We start from the raw sequence: 20,698 nt of genomic DNA on the forward strand, positions 1-20,698 counted from the left end.
CCTAGAGTGCTATGGCAGCTCCACTCCTTGCAGAGAAAAGAAAGGACCTGGATGCTGCACTCTACACTCAGGGGCAGCCTCTTCCTGCTGATCTCTGACTCCACTTCTTAGCATCTACAGCCTTTTCCCTAGGATCATCTTTGCCTTTTTCTGCTGGAAATCCTAGGAAACCCTCACATTTGTCTGACACACCTGCCATTTGCACTGGGTAGATAGACTGTGATTCTGTGTCCTTCATCAGGACTGGATTTCATTAAACTTGACAACCTCACTAACCAGTATTGAAGGGATTTGAATTTAATTTAGATAGTTTAAAATTCACTGGACCCAAACAGGAAGTCTAGCATAGAAGTAGCTGGTGCCCAGGGTTGTATATTTCCATGAATCCCCCCAACTCTCTGAGATTTCTTGCAAAGGAAGAACCATAACTGTCAGTCTAACTCAGTGGTAAATGCTAGTCCCAAAGTATCAGTTATTTGGCCTGGACAAAGTGGTTTCATGTCTTTCTGCTATTGTCCTCACTGAATCTAAGTGGGTTTGAAAATACAGGAAAAGAAAGGAAACCATACCACAGAAACATTTGCCACTCTTCCTACCAAAAAGTCAGGGCAGGGCTAGAGAGATGGCTTAGTGGGTAAAGTGCTTGTCACACAGCATGAGTACAAGTTTAGAATCCTAGCACCCATATAACAGACCAGGCCATGAGGCATGCGCCTTTCTTTCCAGTGCTGAGAGATGGAGACACAGATCCACGAGGTTTGATCACCAACCAGCCTAGCTAATTGATGTGTTTAGATTCAGTGAGACACCCTATCTCAGAAGGATCAGGTAGAGAACCAGTTGAAAAAGATATCCAATGCCTATCACTACCTTCCACAAACACATGTGCATTTGTGCACCCACACCAACATATGCACACAAAGACACAGTCTCATTCACCTATGGTCCAGTACTCTGCAGTTTGAAATAGGATGACTTAAGCTTGAAGGAAATCTAGGATACAAGGAGAGACACTATCTCAAAACAAGCAAACAAACAAAACACCCAACAACAACAACAACAACAACAACAAAAAGTCAAGTATGGGAGAAAATTGCCTAAAAAGGAAAAGGTTAAAATGTACCAGTAGTAGTTTTTAAAAAATGACTTTATGCAAAATGATAGCAGCAAAATAATAGATCCATGGCAAGTACTTTATCAACAGAGCTGTGTCTCCAGCCAACAAGATAAAAATTGCTGTGAAAGTCATGTTTTGTAAACGAACGAGTTATTTGGCAAAGCACAGCTCATTTTTTAGTATTTTTAGCCATTTCTTTCCATTTACTACAACAACCCTTCATGAGGATAAACAAGGAATTGTTCTTTATTCATTGGAGCTTTGTTGTATTGCCTGAACAACAAGCACATCATAACTCTATGGTAAGATTTCATAACACGGAAAAAGTGACCCAGCATCCTGAATGCTTTTCCAAGGTGTGTCCTTGGACAGCCGGGGTGTGCCAGAGCAGACAGTCAGCATGGAGTTACAGGCTTACAACTACAAGAGGTCAGAGGACACCACATTCCAGCCATGGGGAAGCTCACCAGGTGGTGTGCTGCTTCTGATTGGAGCCAGAAACAAAGTTACTGAGAACTTTTAGGTGATTCTTTTCAAGAGGTGTCATGTGTCTGTCCCCCACCTGCTCCATCCCCTCCTTACCAACCCCCCGCCCCCTAGCTCAGAACAATGGCATATTGTTTGCATCAGTATGTAGGGCACTGCCTTACCTAGCTTAGCATGGCTTCAGGAATATGGTACTCCATATCACCCAAGTACTAAGATCTGTGTGAAGAAGATAATGAATGGCAGCAAATGACAATGTTTGCTAATTTGGGCCCTGCAGGAAAGCCCCACGGAATCTAGCTTATCACCCAAGGAGAAACTATGCAATTTACTTCTTTTGTTGTTGTTGTTCTAAAACAAGAGAGCCAGGCAGGAGTTAAGATGGTGGTTACAGATAAGATACTTGGTTTTCTATTTCTCTGTTTGCTGAAAATTATTTTCTCAAAGTATAATTACACTAGTGCATAAAGCATGATTTTCCTCCCATTCACTGGCAGATTATAAAGGTAAAAAAGGCTACCATGGAACTCTGGAAATGTTTTTGAGAGGAAAACTGTCTCTCTCCCTCTCTCTTTTTAGCAATGGAATTTTTTTAGTGGGTGGAAACAGGACACTAGGAAACATAATACTTTTTTTTATTTGATGGAAAAAATACTTACAAAGATATTGTACTTTGCCTATAGAAAAATCGGTGTATGGAAAAATGAAAGTCTAACTAGATTTCAAAGTCAGACATAAACTTAACTTTATTACGTAAGGTGAATATGCAGACATGTTTATGTCATTAAAGCAATAATGAAAACACACACACACACACACACACAACTTCAACCTTACCTTCATGTAATACCCACTTTCCTACAGCCCCATCAAGAAGCCTTCTTCTGGTTTTAATTCTAATATTCTGATGAAAAGCAAAGAATGATTCATGGCCAGTAGTTCCAGTTCTAACTGGACATCAAAATTACATAGGGAGCTGTTTTATTTAAATGATTATACAAAATTACACATTCTCTTTTATGGGACAATAAAACTTAGAAATTCAGTTTCTATTGTTACTTTTTTCTCTTCACACGTCATTTCCTAGATGTAACCTTTGTTAAGAGTATAACAAATCTAACCAGACATAGTATATAACAATATGAATGATCAAACAATATGCCAACAAATTAAGTTTAATGATTGTACATCTGATATCTGTTTATATAACAGAATGCTTTAGATTAGGTCTTTATAAAGAAAAGAGGTTCAGTTCTGGAGACCAAAAGTCAAAGACTGAGTCAAAGATCTGGCTCTAGTGAAGGCCTTGCATGGCAGAAAAGGCAGCAGGGCAAGGGGCTGAGTACAAAGAGAAAAAACATAAGTGGTAGCATTGCTTTAGGGTAACCCAGTGTCCTCATCACTCATCTAGAACTACAGGTTATGGATTCATTCTCAGGAGATAGCATATGTCTGTTCATAAACCCCAAATATTCCTGGGTGGCCCTACCTCCCAACACTGACACCATAAAGAGCTAAGCCTCAGCATGAGTTTTGGGAAGACTCATGCTTTTCAAACCATCCTCATGATCTAATCATTGCCTTCTGATCTCAGTGTTGATAGCTGAATAGAGAAGGTTGCTTTTGTATACAGAAAAAGAAGGGAAGGAAGGGAGGAAGAGAGGAAGAGAGGGAGGGAGAGAAGGAGGGAGAGACAGAGAGAAAGGAAGGAAGGAAGGAAGGAAGGAAGGAAGGAAGCTAAAGAAAGTAGTAACTGAACAAATGCAGACTGATGGTTTCAAATTGCTTGGGTTACTTCAGGACCCAAACAAATGAACTATGATGCCAGGGATGACTGGACCCTCTTGGGATAGGTGCTGTGACTCTTTGGTCTTATAGAAAACTGATCCATTTCTAGGTTCATTAAGATTTGTTTTAAGTGTGTGTGCATGTTGTATGTGTATATGTGTGCATGTTTTATATGCATACATAGGTATTCATGTGTCCTTGCATATGGAGGTCATAGGTTGGCATTGGCTATCTTCCTCTATTCCCCATGTTACTTTTTGAGACAGTTTCTTACCTAATCTGAACTTCATGGATGCCATTATATCAAGTAGCCAGAGAGCTCCAAGGAACAGCCTGTTTACAGGGCTCCAAACTCAAGTTCTCATGCTCATGAGCAATCACTTACCCACTAAGCCATCTTCCCAGCTCTTCCAATTGATTTCTTTTTTGTCGTTCACATAACATTGTGACTCTATTATGACTTGGACTGGCATACTCTCCTTCTTGTGCTAAAAAAGGGGGGGTCTACATGATTGACAGTGTGCCCACATCCTCATGAGTGAGTGCTTCCAAAAAACTTCCTTTCATAAATTTTGTATGACAAAAGGTAGAGTGTATGCACAGTATCTTAAATTCTGAGAATCAAGGTATCATTTCAGTGTTCTGTCACTTTAAATACAAAAACAGCATTTGTTTCCTCACTTGATTTGTGGCAAAGTCCCTGAACAAACTGTACTAGAGGGGTCTGAAGTAGAGATTTCTGGAGCATTTAAAACCTTACCAGCCACAATCTTGGCAGGAAACAGATGGCACCCTTTACCCAACACAGAAAAGAAGGGACAACTGACTGTCTTTGTTATCCACAGTGTGTCACCAGTTTCAGCATTAACTACAGGCAGACACGTGTCTCTTTGTGAGAAAGCTGACCATCCCCCCCCCTCAAAGAAAAACAAACTTCAAGACCTTTTTGTGTCATGCTGTCCCTGCATGATCCTCACAAGACTGCAGCACTGCCCCTAAGAGCGGCTCAATTGCCTTCCAGGACTCTGTTTAAAAATAGGAATAGCTCATGAGGGAGCACAGAGCATGTGAGGAAACCCAGACACAAAAGAACCAAACATAGAACATAAAAGTTTAAGAAAGAGGCTGACAGGGGTAGAATAGCTGAATATAGAAGGATGGAAGAGATATTGTGTGTGTGTGTGTGTGTGTGTGTGTGTGTGTGTGTGTGTGTGTGTGTGTGTGTGATAAGTATTCCATAGTTATTGAAAAGTTTCTGGACCCTGATAAGCCACCCTGCCGATGCAGCAGTCCAAATCAGACCAAATCAAACGGAATTTTAAAAAGCCTATGTTTAATGGATACAACACTCCTGGGTAGCCTTCCAGCCCCCTAGTGAGAAGGGAAAGAGATAATGGAAAACCACATGTCTGTTTTCTGGGGGGCAGTTTAAATAGCCTGTGGGAGTGGTCCTGAGCATCTCTGGGGGAGGGGTCATCATTTGGTGGTCTATCTGTTCTGAGATACAACAGGGTTTGGACAGAAATAGGGGAGGGGGCTTGGGTAGAACTTCTACCATAATATCCCAGACTCTTTGGGTATATAAATGCCAGGGGTGAAGCTTCCACCATAACAGTTACAAGACAATGTTTCCCATATATATATATGTAATTATATTACATAATAGATATGTAACCACTCAGAAAACAAAAGTGATGATGGGGAATTAGTATTATAATGGAAAGAATATAACAGAAGATTAAGAGACCAAGTAGAAAGTATTGCTCAGAGAGTGATATTATAAGGCAAGGGGAAAACATAATAAAGGAAAGCAAAATAAGGTCCAAAGATTTAAAAAATCTCCATCAGATTTTTTAATACCTGTTCAGAAACAGGTATTAAAAGAAAACAGAGGGAATCTCATAGGACCATCCTCCAAACTGAGAGGTGAGAATTATTCAGAGTGAAATTCCCTACCACAGGCATGACACGATGGAAAAAGAAAATACTAAAGAAAGTATTTGTAAAACTTCCAAACAAAAGTGAGGAGAAGATATCTTTAATAACCCAACAAAGAGGAACAGGCCACATGCTTGCAGAAGAGTCAGTGACTTGAAGACAATGGAACAAAGTCAACACAACTTTAAGGAAAAAAGTTTCAAACCAGAAATAAAAACCCAGCATGAAACTCACTTAGGGACAAAAGGAAGACACATATGCTTTTCAACTAAGATTTAGTTTCTACTGCAAAACCTATTATGAAATCCAAACCAATTCCAGGAACCCCTGTGTACTACAGAGACAGGCAGGAATCTTATCTCAGAAGGCCAGGTAACTGATCTAGAGAGCATCAAATTTGCAAGTCTGAAGTTTAAAATGTTACCTTAATATTTGCTTGTGTGTTTGTTTGTTTTAAAGATAGAGTCTTTCTCTGTAGCCTGGGGTGACCTTGAATTCTCCATCTTCTTCCATCAGTCTGTCCAGTGCTGGGATCACATGTGTGCTGCCTCATCTAATTTACAGTGAGGCTGTGAGGTAAGAACATGTCTCCAGCTTTCTGGATTTTTCCCTGATGACTTATGAGGGTATCAATATTCTTATTCCTTATGTAAGCCGTCTCATTAACACAGGGCCAAGCACCTCAAGGGGAAGAGGGAAAAGATGGGGGGGCCGGGGAGAGTATGCTTCCCCTTAGGAATCTAGGATAGGAAGATTAATTCTCAAAGAAATTCTGGAAGACTTCCCTTTCCCAAGAGTGCAGAAGTTAGCAGGAGCCAGGTTTTCTGAAGTTCTAACTTCAGATAAACATCATGTGCACACATTTTAATGAATTTTTACAATATTTATAAAATATATATAAGTCTATATTATTTTTTAAAATCTGCTTCTTTTATGACTAAAATGCATTTTTCTTCAAATCTGTGACAATGTAGCCGATTGCAAATATGTATATTGAGCCTTCAAAGAATACTTTTATGGGTTATTACTAGAGTATGGGAAATCCACTCATTAACTTTCTCTCCTTCCCCTTGTCCTACATCCTCTTCATATGAACACAGCTGTGCAGTCCTGAGCATTTGAAGAGCTTTCTCTTACAAAAGCTCCAATGTCACTGTAAGTTCTGAGATGCCTGCTCACTATTATTTGTCAGACAGAGCAGTATCAACAAATGACCTTTTGCAAACAAGATTCACACAGTCCCTAAAATGAAGTAAACACCCTAATGGTCAGTGACATAGGTACATAACTAACCTCCTGAGTAATCTTACTTTGGTTTTTTTTCTGCATCAAAGCATACTACTTCCTGAAAGTTTAGGGTCTCTCTCCATAAACACCAGGACCAAAAGGAACTTGGGAAATACAAAGTTTATTTCAGCGTACACTTGCAGATGATAATCCATGCAGGGAGTGGAGCAGAAACCCTGGAGAAGAGTATTTACTGGCTTACTCTCTCTCTTGCCTGTGCCAAGATCACATGTCCAGAGGTAGCACATCTTACAGTGGTTTGAACCCCACCACACACAACCATCCACAATCAAGACAATTCTCTCCACAACATGGCAAAGCCAATCTGATTTAGGCAATCCTTCAATTGAGACTTCCTCTTCCCAGATGACTTTTGGTTATATTAAACTGCCAAAAAAAAAAAAGGGGGGGGGGAAGGGAAGGAAGAAAGAAAGAAAGAAAACTAAGCAGGTCATGCTGCTGTGACAGTAGCTTACAGCCCCGACTATGCATTATATTCACCCAGAAGGCTTTGTGGGTGGTCTATTCAGCCTCACCTAGCATCTGAGTGCCCAGGCTGCCAATGACCAGTGCCTTAATATAGTCTGTGGTTGCCAAGTGGTGGCACACATCTCTAATCCAGCACTTGGGAGGCAGAGACAGGTGGATCTCTGTGACTTGAAGGCCAGCCTGGTTTACAAAGAGAGCTTCAGGACAGCCTGGGGTGCTACATAGAGAAACCCTGTCTCAAAAAAACAAAAATAAACAAACAATATATATACGTGTGTGTGTGTGTGTGTGTGTGTGTGTGTGTGTGTGTGTGTGTGTGTGTTGATGTAAGTTTCTGTCCTGACAGGTTCCGACAACCTTCTCAGCCCCAAATAAACACACAGATACTATATTAGTTATAAATCTGTTGGCCAATGACTAGGGCTTCTTATTTACTAGCTCTGTCTTAATCATTAACCCATTTCTATTACTTTAAGTATTTCTACAAGGCCTTATCTTACCGAAGAATGCCTGGACATCCCAGTCCCTCATGGTGACTCTATCTGCCTACGTTTCCCAGAATTCTCCTCATCTCCTAGTCCCACTTTTCTTCCTGCCTTATTTGCCAATAGTGTTTTATTCATCAACCAATAAGAGAAACATATATACAAAAGGAAATCCCACTATGAGTGTGTGTGTTTACTATTACGGTCCCCAGAATCCAGTAGATCAGAGACACATCTGCTCTGTAACTTATAAGTGTGTGACCTTAAGTCCTCTTAACCTCTTCTAAGTGTACAGATTGGAAGCATTCTCTACTCTTTGGAGTTTTAAGAGAATTTAATAGAATAATGTATATAAGATGCTGTTGTACCTGAATGAATAAATACTAAAAAGAAAAGATAACCCTCAGTTTCAATAATGGCTGTTGTTGCTAATTTAATTACCCTTATAATACTTCATTAATAGCAGAGAATTTTTTAGTTTAAACTTTGTATGTATGTGTGATTGTCTGATTAAAGAAATAAAAATAATACAAATTTAAGTTTCAGAAATAACAATCTTACACATTATTTACACAAAAAAATCTAGGGCATACTTTAAAAAATGCAATTATTCATCTGAAATTCAGACTTATGGAGCCTCTTATAATTCTTCTGGCAATCCTAGCTGTATGGATATCATTAATGCCAATTAGTATACAATCTCTAGTTTTTATTTTAGTGGGTTTATGAAAATTGCATTAGAAAGAGAACTGTAAAATAATGATAATTTTAATCTTACTAAATGCAAGGTGCACTTAACTAGGAATCACCATTTTATTATCAGATACCACCATATGTATGCTTATCAATTAAATTGCAAATGGAGGTTATTTTTCCTGATGAATATACTTCCTAGAAGGACAAAACTCATGAATAAAACTGATTAATGGTTTTTTAAAAGTGGGTTTTAATGAGACTGTTAGATAAGTAACTCAGTTAGATTTGAAGCAGGAAAGGAACAAATGGTGGTATAATTATAAGATGCCGTACGGATTGTACAGCAGCCACACATTTCCTTAGGGGAATCTGGAGCACAGGGCTATTTCTAGGAAGTATTGGGGCACATATAATCATATTACATGCTTCCTTCTCTTCCTAACCATCAATATTGTCCAGCTGAAATCTAGTTAAGTAGATTTCCAGAGTTCCCTTGAGGATAAAGAAAGGTCACAAAGAAGCAGAGGGGGAGATTGTTTCCTCTTTCTCTTCAGAAATTTGGAGAGTAAGTACAGAGTGAATGTGTGCATGTGTGTTTCTCCTTCATTGGGCTCCTCCAAGACCAGTAACTGACCCACCCACAGTGGGACAGTAGGTTTTACACATGCCATCAAAAGACTAACTGTGGCCAACAGTAATTTATAACTGAAAGTGTCAGAGCTCTAATAGCTTAGGTTTTTGAAAGTAAGAAATCAGAAGTACTTAAAAATAATAGACATATCTTGGCTATCACCAATGTTCAAAAGAATCATTCCTAGGATGCTTCTATCCATCCAGTCATGTTTTACATTTGGTTTTGTGACCTTTTGATGTTGTCTACTAATTTTTCTCTATGGTGTGTAATATAACAGCTGCATTACAGTGTCTAGTGATAGCCCTCAGCCTGAACTGCGCCTTTTTGAACCCAGCCCTGCTTTCCTGACCTTCCCTCCATTTGTGACTTTACCAATAGTACTAGGATGCTAGACTGGTCCTCATTTCCATTTGTTCGTAACTATTCTCTATAAATGTTCTGAGATGGATGTAAAGTCATTACGTAAAATTCCTGTTCTTCATAAATAGATGAAAACCAAACAAATTGCCCTGTAATTTTGATAGCAAAAAAAAAAAAAAAAAAAAAAAAAAAAAAGAATGTTTAAATGGTCATAGATTGATACAGATAAAATGTGTTTTCTTATTACTGAGACAGTAAGTATAAAGGATTCATGATTGGAAGATAAGCCAAAGTACAGAAAAGCAAAGCTCTGCCTGTGGTTCAAGCTGTCATAACATCAGAGGTAACAGAGTGCTGTCGGCTGTGTCCAAGCTAAAGCAAGGAGGAATCCGGGCTTTTATAACAGATGCCACATAATATATCTTTCTTTAATGAGGCTTTCTTTTTTACTAGTCAGAAGGACACATTCTATCAAATCTTAAAAGTATTATACCTAGAAAAACACACCATTCCCTATTACCATTGAAAACCTAGTATCCTTGTGAGCTTCTCTAATTCTTTGAAAAATTTTAAAGCTGGCTTTACTTTCTTTCTTTTAAAGATTTATTTATTTATTATGTATACAGTGTTCTGACTGCATGTATACCTGCAGGCCAGAAGACAGCAACAGATCTCATTACAGATGGTTTCTGGGAATTGAACTCAGGACCTCTGGAAGACCAGCTAGTGTTTTTAACCGCTGAGTCATCTCTCTAGCCCCTAGCTAGCTTTACTTTCAATGTAACTTTTTGTTCTGGGTTTCCCTTCTCAACAACATGGTTCTCAACTTATTTGGAGGAGGCGTGGGCAGGATACCTTGAGTAAAATACAGTGGGGAAAGAATCTCCATTATTCTCTTCTAAATTCATTTTTATCCTTTCTTGTCTCAAAAACTGTAGATTCAACAACACGGCCATGCTCTGTGGGAAAAAAAGAAGTCCCCAGCTTCCTTCACTCTGGGGGCTGGAGGGTGCTAGGCCCCTGTGGAGTAGGGCATAGAATTCTAGTTTTCTTCCTTTCTCTGTATATTGGGCTGAGATTACACTGTGTCTCTATGTGAATACAGACAGAATTTGCCAACGGTATCTGTCTACTTTCTCTTGTTTAATAGAAAGGAAACAAAGGAAAAGAAAAGGGGGGGTATAGAAGGTCAGCAAGGGTGGATGTGAGGTGTCTAGGGTGATAAGATGATATTGTGACTACATGGCTTCTCCTTTGGCATGTTTGTGTTTAACAGACATCCTTGCCGTTTAATGTGACACTTTTAAAATAAAATTCACTCCTAACAACATCTTGAGCTCTGCCACTCCATGGGAGAATCAGCAGAACCTGTAAGATTTTATTTGGAGTTGACATTCTCTGTTGTAACTTTATTTTTAACTTTGTGTGTATGTGTGTGTAGGTTCCCTGGAAGGAAATAGATGCTCATCTTAAGTGTTGACGTGCACAAGTTGTTTCGTTGCAATAAAACCAGTATGTTCACAAAAGGACCTGATGCTTCTCTGTCAGAGCAGATGCTCAACATGACCTTCCACATTTGACCTGCATAATCCATGGACTTGTACCCTTGATTTTTTTTTATCTCAATTTAGCTGTTTAAAAATGGACCTTTAGTTACCTGGATATAATGACACCACCTGCTCCCACCATGCCACAGACCTGTTGCTCTAACACCATCTATATGAAGGATAGATGCTGGTATGTCATCATTGGCACTGTAAACTGGTCAAGAAGGTGGGATGTCAGAGTGAGCAGCCGTGAGGTGGTCTGAAGTACTCTCCTGGGTATGTAGCAGAAGCTGTCAGGTGTGGCTCTGTGAATCTGGGTGCTCTGTCTGCTCAACAACATTGTGCAGAGAATAAATCTTTGGGAAGCTACCTGATGTATAAGCTTTTTAATGTTGTAAAACAGAGCTAAAATTAAATGCCACTCTTTTCAGAGATGATTAATGGACAGCCTGGTCATATTCAATGTTTTCTGATATGTAAAACTTTACAAATGGAACTACTTCACCAGTGGACAAAGTGTAACCAAAGTTAAAGACACTGGACAATAGAAAAAACTTCTGAACTAAATCAGCCAGTGTACTTCAAGGATGTACTGACCTCAGAATGGAAAGCAGGATATGTGTTACAACGTAGGGTAGGGGTTTTGCATTTGTATCTACAGGAGAAGAAAAATTATGGATACCATCTAAGTTAATCAAGATCCAAGTTAAACAAGAGAAACATCTTAATGAAGAGAAATGACAAGTCATCCAACAAATTAGGTACCATGAGGTGTGCGTAGGCCTCTCAAAGGTAGGGGAAGTGTTCTGTTTTTGTTCTTACAGGAAAACAGAGAAAACCTATCATCAAACAGCCAAAAGACACTGAATATGTAGGTGCCTACAGAAGAGAAGACAGCTCTTCAGAAACAATCACTTAATAAGGCAGAATCTGATATATGGTAAAAAAAAATATTTAATTGTAGTAAACTATTTCTATACAGAAATCTATTTCTCTCTACTATCTAGTATTCCTGAAGTCCCAATTTATGTAAACCAATGCTAGCTTTGGAGTTGGATTTGGCTTTCCTTCTCTAAATTCAAGTATGTTGTTAAGATTAAATTCATGGTTTCTGCCTTAAATCAAGAAGCCAATTGGTGTAAGGCAGAAGAAAACAAAATCTGGGGACTCATTTCTACATGCAATTTTCTCTCTGAAATCCTAATTTTCTCACATACTTTTTAATGCTTATTGTTGTCTTTCCCTAATGCATACCTTAAAACTTGAAATTTTTACTTTAATATTGATGTATAACTTTTCCATAAGAAATAATAACGATTCTTAACAGCAGTCTTTGAACTCTCCGGAAAGAAGATGGGGCCCCACATCATTGTTTCCACTTGACTCAACCTGATGTGTCTAAACTACAAACATCACCCTAAAACCGGTTTGAGACTGTTTTGCTCGAGACAACTCATGACTAGCTAGCTGTAATGGTGCACCTTTTTATTACACCCTGGTCAGAGTTTCAAATAGAACTACAGTCAAGAATTTTCTGCCACACAATGACTAGCTACATATGTCATAGCCAGTTCTGTTGAGAAATTTTGGTTGCTAAAAATTTTCTTCCTACAGGATCCATTGGAACAATCATCGTCCCATTTCAGCAGGAAGTAACCTTAAGATAACGACACCCCCTTTCCCTACCCTTGTAATTTTGGGATAATAGTCATCGTCTTTGGGTTGGTTTTAGTTATTTAGGGTTGGGTATGGAAGGTGATGCTTACACTCGGGTTTATCTTTTAGACAGTAATAGGGAATGGTTGGGAAAGGTATGGTTTAGATGGGATATAGGTAGATTAGCCTATTTTCTTGTGAATTTGAGTAAGAATGAGATAGTATTTTACAGCTTACATTGTTATGTATTCTTATATGTGGTAAGCTATGTAAAATTAAGTTTATATTTTGTTATATTGTGTGAAATCTTTCCACTTACGATGTTTTATGCACATTATTTTTTACCATATTCTATGTATGTATACTTTTCTTGTATTCAAGACATTTTGTATATTGATACAATTTGGGATATTTATCATGTTGCCCTTTATAATTCTACCTCTTGTCTTGACATTTCTACTCTACCTCTATTTTAGGTATTTATATGTATGTATATGTATATAATTATATTGTTTAAATATGTTTCCTGCTTTACTCAGGGAAGTTTTAATCAGATTTTTAGCTAAGTTCCTGAGTATTACAGATTATCTTCACTCATGTTTCCTGTACCTATGAGATTAGTCAGATATAGATGCTTAATCTTCAATCACTTCATAGACATGCAGAACATGGCATTTAAATGTTTTAATATTAGTACTCCATTGACATGAGACACTGTTGCTCCTGACAGCACCGTACACTTTCCCAAAAATATGTTGGACACTGTTGTTGCTCCTGCTGGAGTTCATTCTCGCCTCAGCTAATGGCCTGTTGGGCAAAGAATTGCCCCCACCTTGACCACTGATTTGGACATGCAGTCCTATGTGCTTGCAGGAGACAAATATAGAAGACTGCTGGACCTTGCCAAGTCAGGGTAAGACAGCCAATCTACCTCCCTGCTGTTGTTGTGGTCTGTCAAGTTCTCTTGGCCTTAGCCAAATCTGGGTGTACCAACATTGCTGTGAGACCTAGGGTGACTGTTCAGGTGGCTTGCTGTTTCTGTCCTTGCTGCACCCTTTGGAAGTTGTCCATCCGCACTTCCTGTCTACTCTAGTATTGTTATTTTCCTTCTCAGGTCTTGATGAGGTTAAAGATTAAACTATCACAACTATTATTCTCTCTTCCTAGTTAGATATATTAGGTACTAGACTTAGGACAACTCTGTTGTAAACTCTGTTATGCCTTCACCCTAGGACTAGATATGTAGGTCATTTTGTTCTCGATTTTCCTTTTCTTAGAGCACACTTGTTATTCACCGTTTTGTATATAGTTTTGTATTAAGCCTAAATCTTTTCTTTAGACTAAAAGGGGAATTGTAATGAGATAGTCCTTCTGTGGCACTGACTATGCCCATTGGGGGGTGGAGCTATGGGTGGAAGTGACCTGTGGAAAGAGGTCGGAGAGAGCGGGAAAAAGCTCTCTTGCTGGCATGACTTGGACAGGAGAGCATCGGGTTGAATTTCCTGGTGTTCATCTGTCTAGGTTGTAAGTTATTTCTCCCTGAATAAACATCTATTCGGCCTATTTGTTTATCATGATCCTTATTTAACCGCGATAAATCTTGTGTACAGAAAGCACTAAGTATGTATGTATCACTGTGTTCAGATATAAAAGCTTGTAGAGGATTCATTCACAAAACATTTCCAGCTATTTTAAGGGTTCGCATATACTTTGTACCATATTCCATCAAGAAACACTTAATAGAAGATTATTATATCATCTTATACAAAGCAGAAATAAAAAACTCACTGTGCTCCTTCCAAATGTCAGACCAGCAAGTTCAGTGGAGCTGCTATAACTCTCAGGTAGGCTACATTTGTTGTCCTTGGTGTTTATGTGTTACGATGTTATGTATATCCACGGTGAAGCACCCAGCCACAGTGGACAGTTGCACTGTCAGCTCTGTTTAAACTTAGTGAGTCACAAATAAAACAAAAGGATAGGGATAAGGAAGGGGTGTTAGGGAAACGGGATGGGGGTCGACTGTGGTGGTAAGGAGAGGAGAGGTTAGAATAACCATAATGGATTGTTTACATGTATGAAATGATCAAAACCAAATATAATACAATCTATTTAAAAATAAAATACATAAAAATGACCAAGTATGTATAGTTTTGAAATTAAAACCCTAAGGTTTATGGGGAAAATAGGACTAGAGGCACTGCACTCAAAACTTCATCTATTAAACATTTTACAAAGGGCATAAATCTAATAAAAATGGGAGCACCAAATGGAACCAACACATGAACATAAACACCATAACACCATAAACACCACAGTCCCTCTGAAAAGACCTGAGATTTGTACAGATAAGTGGGCAGTAGAACAATGGTTCTTGTGGGTTCAGTCATGTGTATGCAAGTGTAAAATTAATGGCATGTCCTAATTTCCTTACGTATTAATCCCAGTAGAACCAAGCTATGATCTCAGAAAAGCCATACAATGGGAGAATGTAAGATCTGGGTAAAGTTTCAACAGCATATGGCTACCTCATTTCTCATCAATTCTTTTTTCTCCCCAGTTGAGATAGAGTCCTTTTGCCTTAGCTTCCCATGCATGTTGTAGTTCTGGAATTGCAGGCATTCACCACCACACCTAGCTTCTGATCATGTGTTGTTGGTTTTGGCATTCATTGGTTATCTTGACTATTTCAACTGTTTCAATAGCAGTAGCAGACAGTGACTTTCAAACAGCATTTGCTCCTGTGCCTGTACAGCAAATACTGACCTGCACATAGGGCTTTTTCTCTCCCTAGACAGAAGGCATTTCTCTGCTACCCTCTGAACAGCAGGAGAATATAATCTCAGATGTTTAGAAGCCATGGTTTCAGATCCTTCAGTCTTTCTGACTTCAAACTCTTCTTATGGTTTTGCCTATCCTGGGCTTTGAAATTCTTTTGCCATGCCAATCACTCTTTTTTGAAAAATGCTCCCCTCCCCCTCTCCTTCTCTTTCTCTCTCTCCCCCCCCCCCAAATGAGCCCTGTTTGAATAGATGCAGACAATGGCTTCTCTTACCCTAGACATCACATTGTGAGGGGTATTTTAATGAGTCACATCTTACTACTGACCTACACTTTTACTAAAATTGTCTCATTGGTGGCTAATTAGTCTCACTGAATCAGTGAGCTCTAGGTTCAGTGAGAGATCTTGCCTCATAAGGTAGAGAGCACTAGAGAAAGATACCCAGTGCTGACCTCTTGGTCCCCACATACACAGGCATATTTATCAGGTATCTTAATTCCAAAAGAAAGGCTTTTTGGATATTTCCTGCTACCCTCCCCCGAGACAAGGTTTCTCTGTGTAGCCCTGGATGTTCTGGAACTCACTCTGTAGACCTGGATGGCCTCCAACTCAAATCTGCCTGCATCTGCCTCTCAAGTCCTGGGATTAAGGGTGTGTGCTATGACCACCAGGCAAGGAAGATTTGTTTTTTTTTTTTAATTTGGTTTATAAAGTATTGTGTTAATTTTGTATATTTGAATAAATCCTCATTATTTTAAAGACTGTACATTTTTTAAATGTATAACTCAAATCTAGTTTTAAAATGCATTAATTTCAGTTTATAATACTCCCTCTGAAGCTCCTTAAATAACATTTCAGGGTTAGCAGCTTTATGTATGTTCGATCAGCCTGTAAATCTATTAAGCAGGGAAAGGAGGAATCTGGTAACAAGATCCAACAAAGGGCTCAGTCTTTTCAGGCAGACAACCCTGAAAACGGATTGAACTGTGCTAAGATTCTAGCCCAGCAGTTCTATCTATTCTAGAGTGAAAATTCATGAAGTGGAGCTCACAGCAGATTACTTCATAAAATTAAAACGCAAGTGAGGAAAAGCCAGATGACTATATCTGTAAAGACTGAGAGCACTAAAGATTTCTGCTATTACATTTGAACAGACCTAACGCAACATCATCTTTATCCTTGGATTCTTGTGGGAGAAGCAGTCTATAGTACAGTTACCAAAAGTTCTGTGTCAGGTGGGGAGCTAAGACCCTGCAGAGTGAGGTATATGATTATAACCCTGGTGACATATAAAAATATCCTCACAGTCGTGCATTGATTGACATGTTTGCTCCATTTTATGATTTTATGACAGCTAAAAGGTTAATAATATCCATACTTAGGCTATCAGAACTGGAAAGTGACTACACAGGTAATTTTAATGTAGAGCAGATTGCTAGTCATTTAATCAAAGAAAAATAATGTCCTTAATATTATCACAGCATTTGGAAGGGCAATTTCAACAATATCAAGTAGAGAATATTGAAGTCAACGTCTATGAATTCAAAGGCTAAAGGCAAAATCTCTAATTCTAGAAAAAGGATAATTTAATTACTGTGTTTTTCCTAGACAGGAAATGAGCTCTTAACTTTTATTTATTTAACAATTCCACTAAGAGTTCTGTGTCTAAATAATGACTTAGTAATTTTCACCTTCTGTTGAAATATTGATTTTTTCCTGAAATATCCAATTATTATTGCATAAAGCAGAAATAAAATTCACGAGGCAAATTATTCTTTCCCATAGTGAAAACAAACCAGAAATTGAAGTCTGTTTCTTTTCTGTAATTTTTAAAAGATCCAAGTGATTACTGTCTTTTAGATCTAGATTATACAATAGTGTTGCCATTCCTTATGCTAGCCTGTGTGTTAGAGGATTGTGGAATAAATGTCAAACAAACTAAATCAATGCTTTGGCAGTAAATGATACAAAATATATTTTGCTCCTGAAATTTAATGCTAATTTCAGATGACCTCTCTATGAAATTTTGTTTTTTCTTCCCCCTATCTTCACCCCATCTTTGGTTACAGACTTAGCTGTGACTCAGGAAATTGTTGCCATGCTTCTTGTTTGTTTGTAGGAGGCTACTGAGGGCTATAACATTAGTGGGATAACACTGTCCAGCTTTCAGGCCAATTATGTTAATAATAAACTTCTAATGAAAATGAACACTGTCAATATGTATATTGGATTTAGAAAATGATTTTCAGAATTAGGAGAAAATCTTGGCTTAGTTCCTGCAACAGTCTAACAGTGCATGTCCACTGTCATGCAGATTGGTATGTCCCATCGTGGATGGCACTTAATTAAATAAGATAATGCAGGCTCTTACTAATGTTAGTGCACTTATTTAGCTCTTAGGAGCTAGTTCATGAAGTGTATTGATTCAAATTTTAAGGGTTACACTGAACACTATTTTATAGACTTTTAAATTATAATTGTTTTCTTTCTATTCAACTAATTTTTATCCTTTTTTAAAACTTTTTGTACATGTTTTAAATAAACAAAATATCTTACATTTCTTTTGTATGCTGGTAACATTTAATTTAGATACCTTTATGCATGTAAACGTTTTTTAATATAAATTTTGGGCACAATTAATAATATTACCTGAATGATAAAAGGAAAGGCATTTGCAGAAAATATTAGTACTTTTTTCTGAATGCCTGTATCCAATATTGTACCACAATTTCTATAAAATATGAATACCAAATAGTGAATATATCCTAATTCAGAGTCTAAGATCTTATTAAGTTCCAAAATATGATAGGTAGTTGAAATGTATCCACTTCCAGAGTGAGAAAAGTTTGGATTCATTAGTACCCCTCACACACACACATACGCACACATAAATAAACACATGCACAAAGATACAAATGACATTATAGTGAATTTCATAAAAGTAAATGAAGAGGATTTGAAAATTGGCCCTATGATTAAATAAATTATGTCACAATCAGAAATGGGTCCATGGGATTCATGGGTTTCACTATATTATTTCTTTTTCTTTTAAGTGATCCTCCTGCCTCATCCTCCTGAGTGCTAGAATTATAGATGTATGCCACCACAGCCAGATAAAGGAAATTTTCATTGGCACAATTAAAATCTATATTTTCTATAAAAACAAAAACAAAAAGCCCCACTAGGATATAAGGAGGTTGAGAATGTTGCTACAAATAGCAATAAAAATATACACAACACTCATCCATTTTCTGAACAATTTAGATAGCCATATAACTAAGAAGAAAAGGATGGGCTTAATAAGAATAACAATAATTCATAGAGCATTTACAACTTCTGTGGATTGTGACAGTCTGGGGTCGGGGTCATAGATAGGGACATGAAGACCACTGTCTGGTTCTTCGAAGGCCATTCTGTCCCAGGGGGTACTTTCTGCCACCACACACAGCAGTTCTGGGGTCTTTAGCATAGGATAGCCACATCTTGCCCCTGTACTACTCTTTCTGGAATGTGGAGGAAAAGTATGACTTTGCCTTATCCCTGAGGAATGTTTCCAGTTCCTTTACCCTAGAACTGGGGTTTGCAGCACCCTTCATACTTGGAACTGGGTTTAGCTTGTATTTTTTTATCCAAAGAAATAAATGTGATTATCCCAGAGACCTTTCTAACATATTAGTAGTAGGGTTGATTGTCTTTATGATTAAGAAATATGGTATCTCTATTGGAGAATTTATTGATAAAACTATGAGCAAAAAATTGCTCTATTCGAAGAAGTAAGCAATCAACCACAAATCTTGGATGCAACTGACATGGAGAAGGCATCACCACTAACTCTTTGACTTTTAGAGGAATAACAATGCCAATGGCGTTGGAAAGACTACACAGAGCATATAAGGAGGTAAAGAATCACCTGGACTACCCTATTTCTGTGCAGGACATGATGCAATGCAAGGACCAAGAGCAAGTGACAGACTGGGTGGAGAAGTGTGCAGTGCAGAGCACTTCTGCACAGTAGAAAAAGGAGACCATTGCCAAGTGCATGCAGATCTAAAGCTTCTCACAAAGAAGGCTCAAGCTCAGCTGGTTGAGCTTGATAGAATGCATCTATCTCGATTGAGATGGCCAGAGAACATTAAGTTGGAACTAGTCTGCGTGAAGAACTCTTACTGTGTTGCAGTCTGTTGAAATTACAGTGTGTACCTTTCCTGAGAAATGATCGAGGTTCATTTAGTAAATTAACCCTATTGGCCACTCAGGTGTTTCTGACCCTTGCTCTGTATCTGAAGTTGTCCGGGGATCACTTTCAAATAAGCGATTTGCAGCAACTTGCTGCCCAACTAAAATTACCAAGTTAAACTTGCAGTTAGTTATACCATCTTGCAATAAAATGGCATTTAAAATGGGTTAAATAAATAAAGTTTCTGCCAATAACTTAAAAATGTATCTTTACACAAAGCCTAGGAACTTTGACACAATAGTTTGAGAAATAACAAATTTTAATTCTCCCAGCTGCTATGGGGATGCTAATGGGCTCACAAAGTCATCACAGATATCCAGATTGACATTAATTAGTTAATTATGTTCCCAAAGGGAAAAGGATCTCAGACTTTTCTAACATATTTAAATGGCTTTAATAAGGAAAAAAATTGAAGTATTTGAACAGCTAATGCATATATATAGGAAAATAAAAGAATAGCAACATGTGTCAGCACTCCAGGTATCTTTCTTACAAAACAGTGATATTTTAGGAGTGATCTCATATCATTATGAAGAGTGATGTGGCAGTTTATGTAAGGCTGTAATTTCTCTCTCGCTCCCTTGCTCTGTTTCAAGTACATCTTAATTCTGGCATTTAAGAGACAGAGGTAGGTGGATCCCAGAGTTAGAGGCCAGCCTAATCTACAAAGTAAGTTCCAAGACAGCCAGAGCTACACACAAAGAAATCCTGTCTCAGAAAAAAACAAAAACAACAACAACAAAACAAAACAAAAAATCAAGACAAAAAAAAAAATCTGTTTCACTAAAAAAAAAAAAAATCTGTCTCATGTTTCATTTAAACAAATGCTTTATTTATTTATTTACTTATTTATTTAGTTGTTTTGAGGTAAATTTTTTTTTTTGAATTGGGGTTTTCCTAAACCTAAACCTCAAGTTTGCTTGTAGCTAAGGTTGACCTTGAACTTGCGATCTTCTTGTCTCCAACCCCAGCATGAACTGCTTGCTATGCCCAATTTATATAACACTGGAAATGGAACCCAGGGTTCTGAGGCTCTACCATCTGAACTACATTCCCAGCCTGAAATGTGACATCTCTGTTTCTTGACATGACAGGGCAGACCTGGCAGTTGCTTTTAGAGGTGCCCTGGAATAGCCTATGGGCCCAGCTGATAGTCTTCTATTCAAATATATTGTCTGGTTCCTTGACTTACACTC

The 20,698-nt window shown here is 38.1% G+C and overlaps 1 pseudogene; it reads left to right on the plus strand.

Moving 5' to 3' along the window:
• LOC127234947 (ATP synthase F(0) complex subunit B1, mitochondrial-like) overlaps positions 1–19,450 on the plus strand; it is a 52,103-nt pseudogene extending 32,653 nt beyond the window's left edge.
• The last annotated feature ends 1,248 nt before the right edge of the window (positions 19,451–20,698 follow it).

The sequence above is a fragment of the Phodopus roborovskii genome, unplaced genomic scaffold (assembly GCF_943737965.1).
Source record: "Phodopus roborovskii unplaced genomic scaffold, PHOROB, whole genome shotgun sequence".
Lineage (NCBI taxonomy): Eukaryota > Metazoa > Chordata > Mammalia > Rodentia > Cricetidae > Phodopus > Phodopus roborovskii.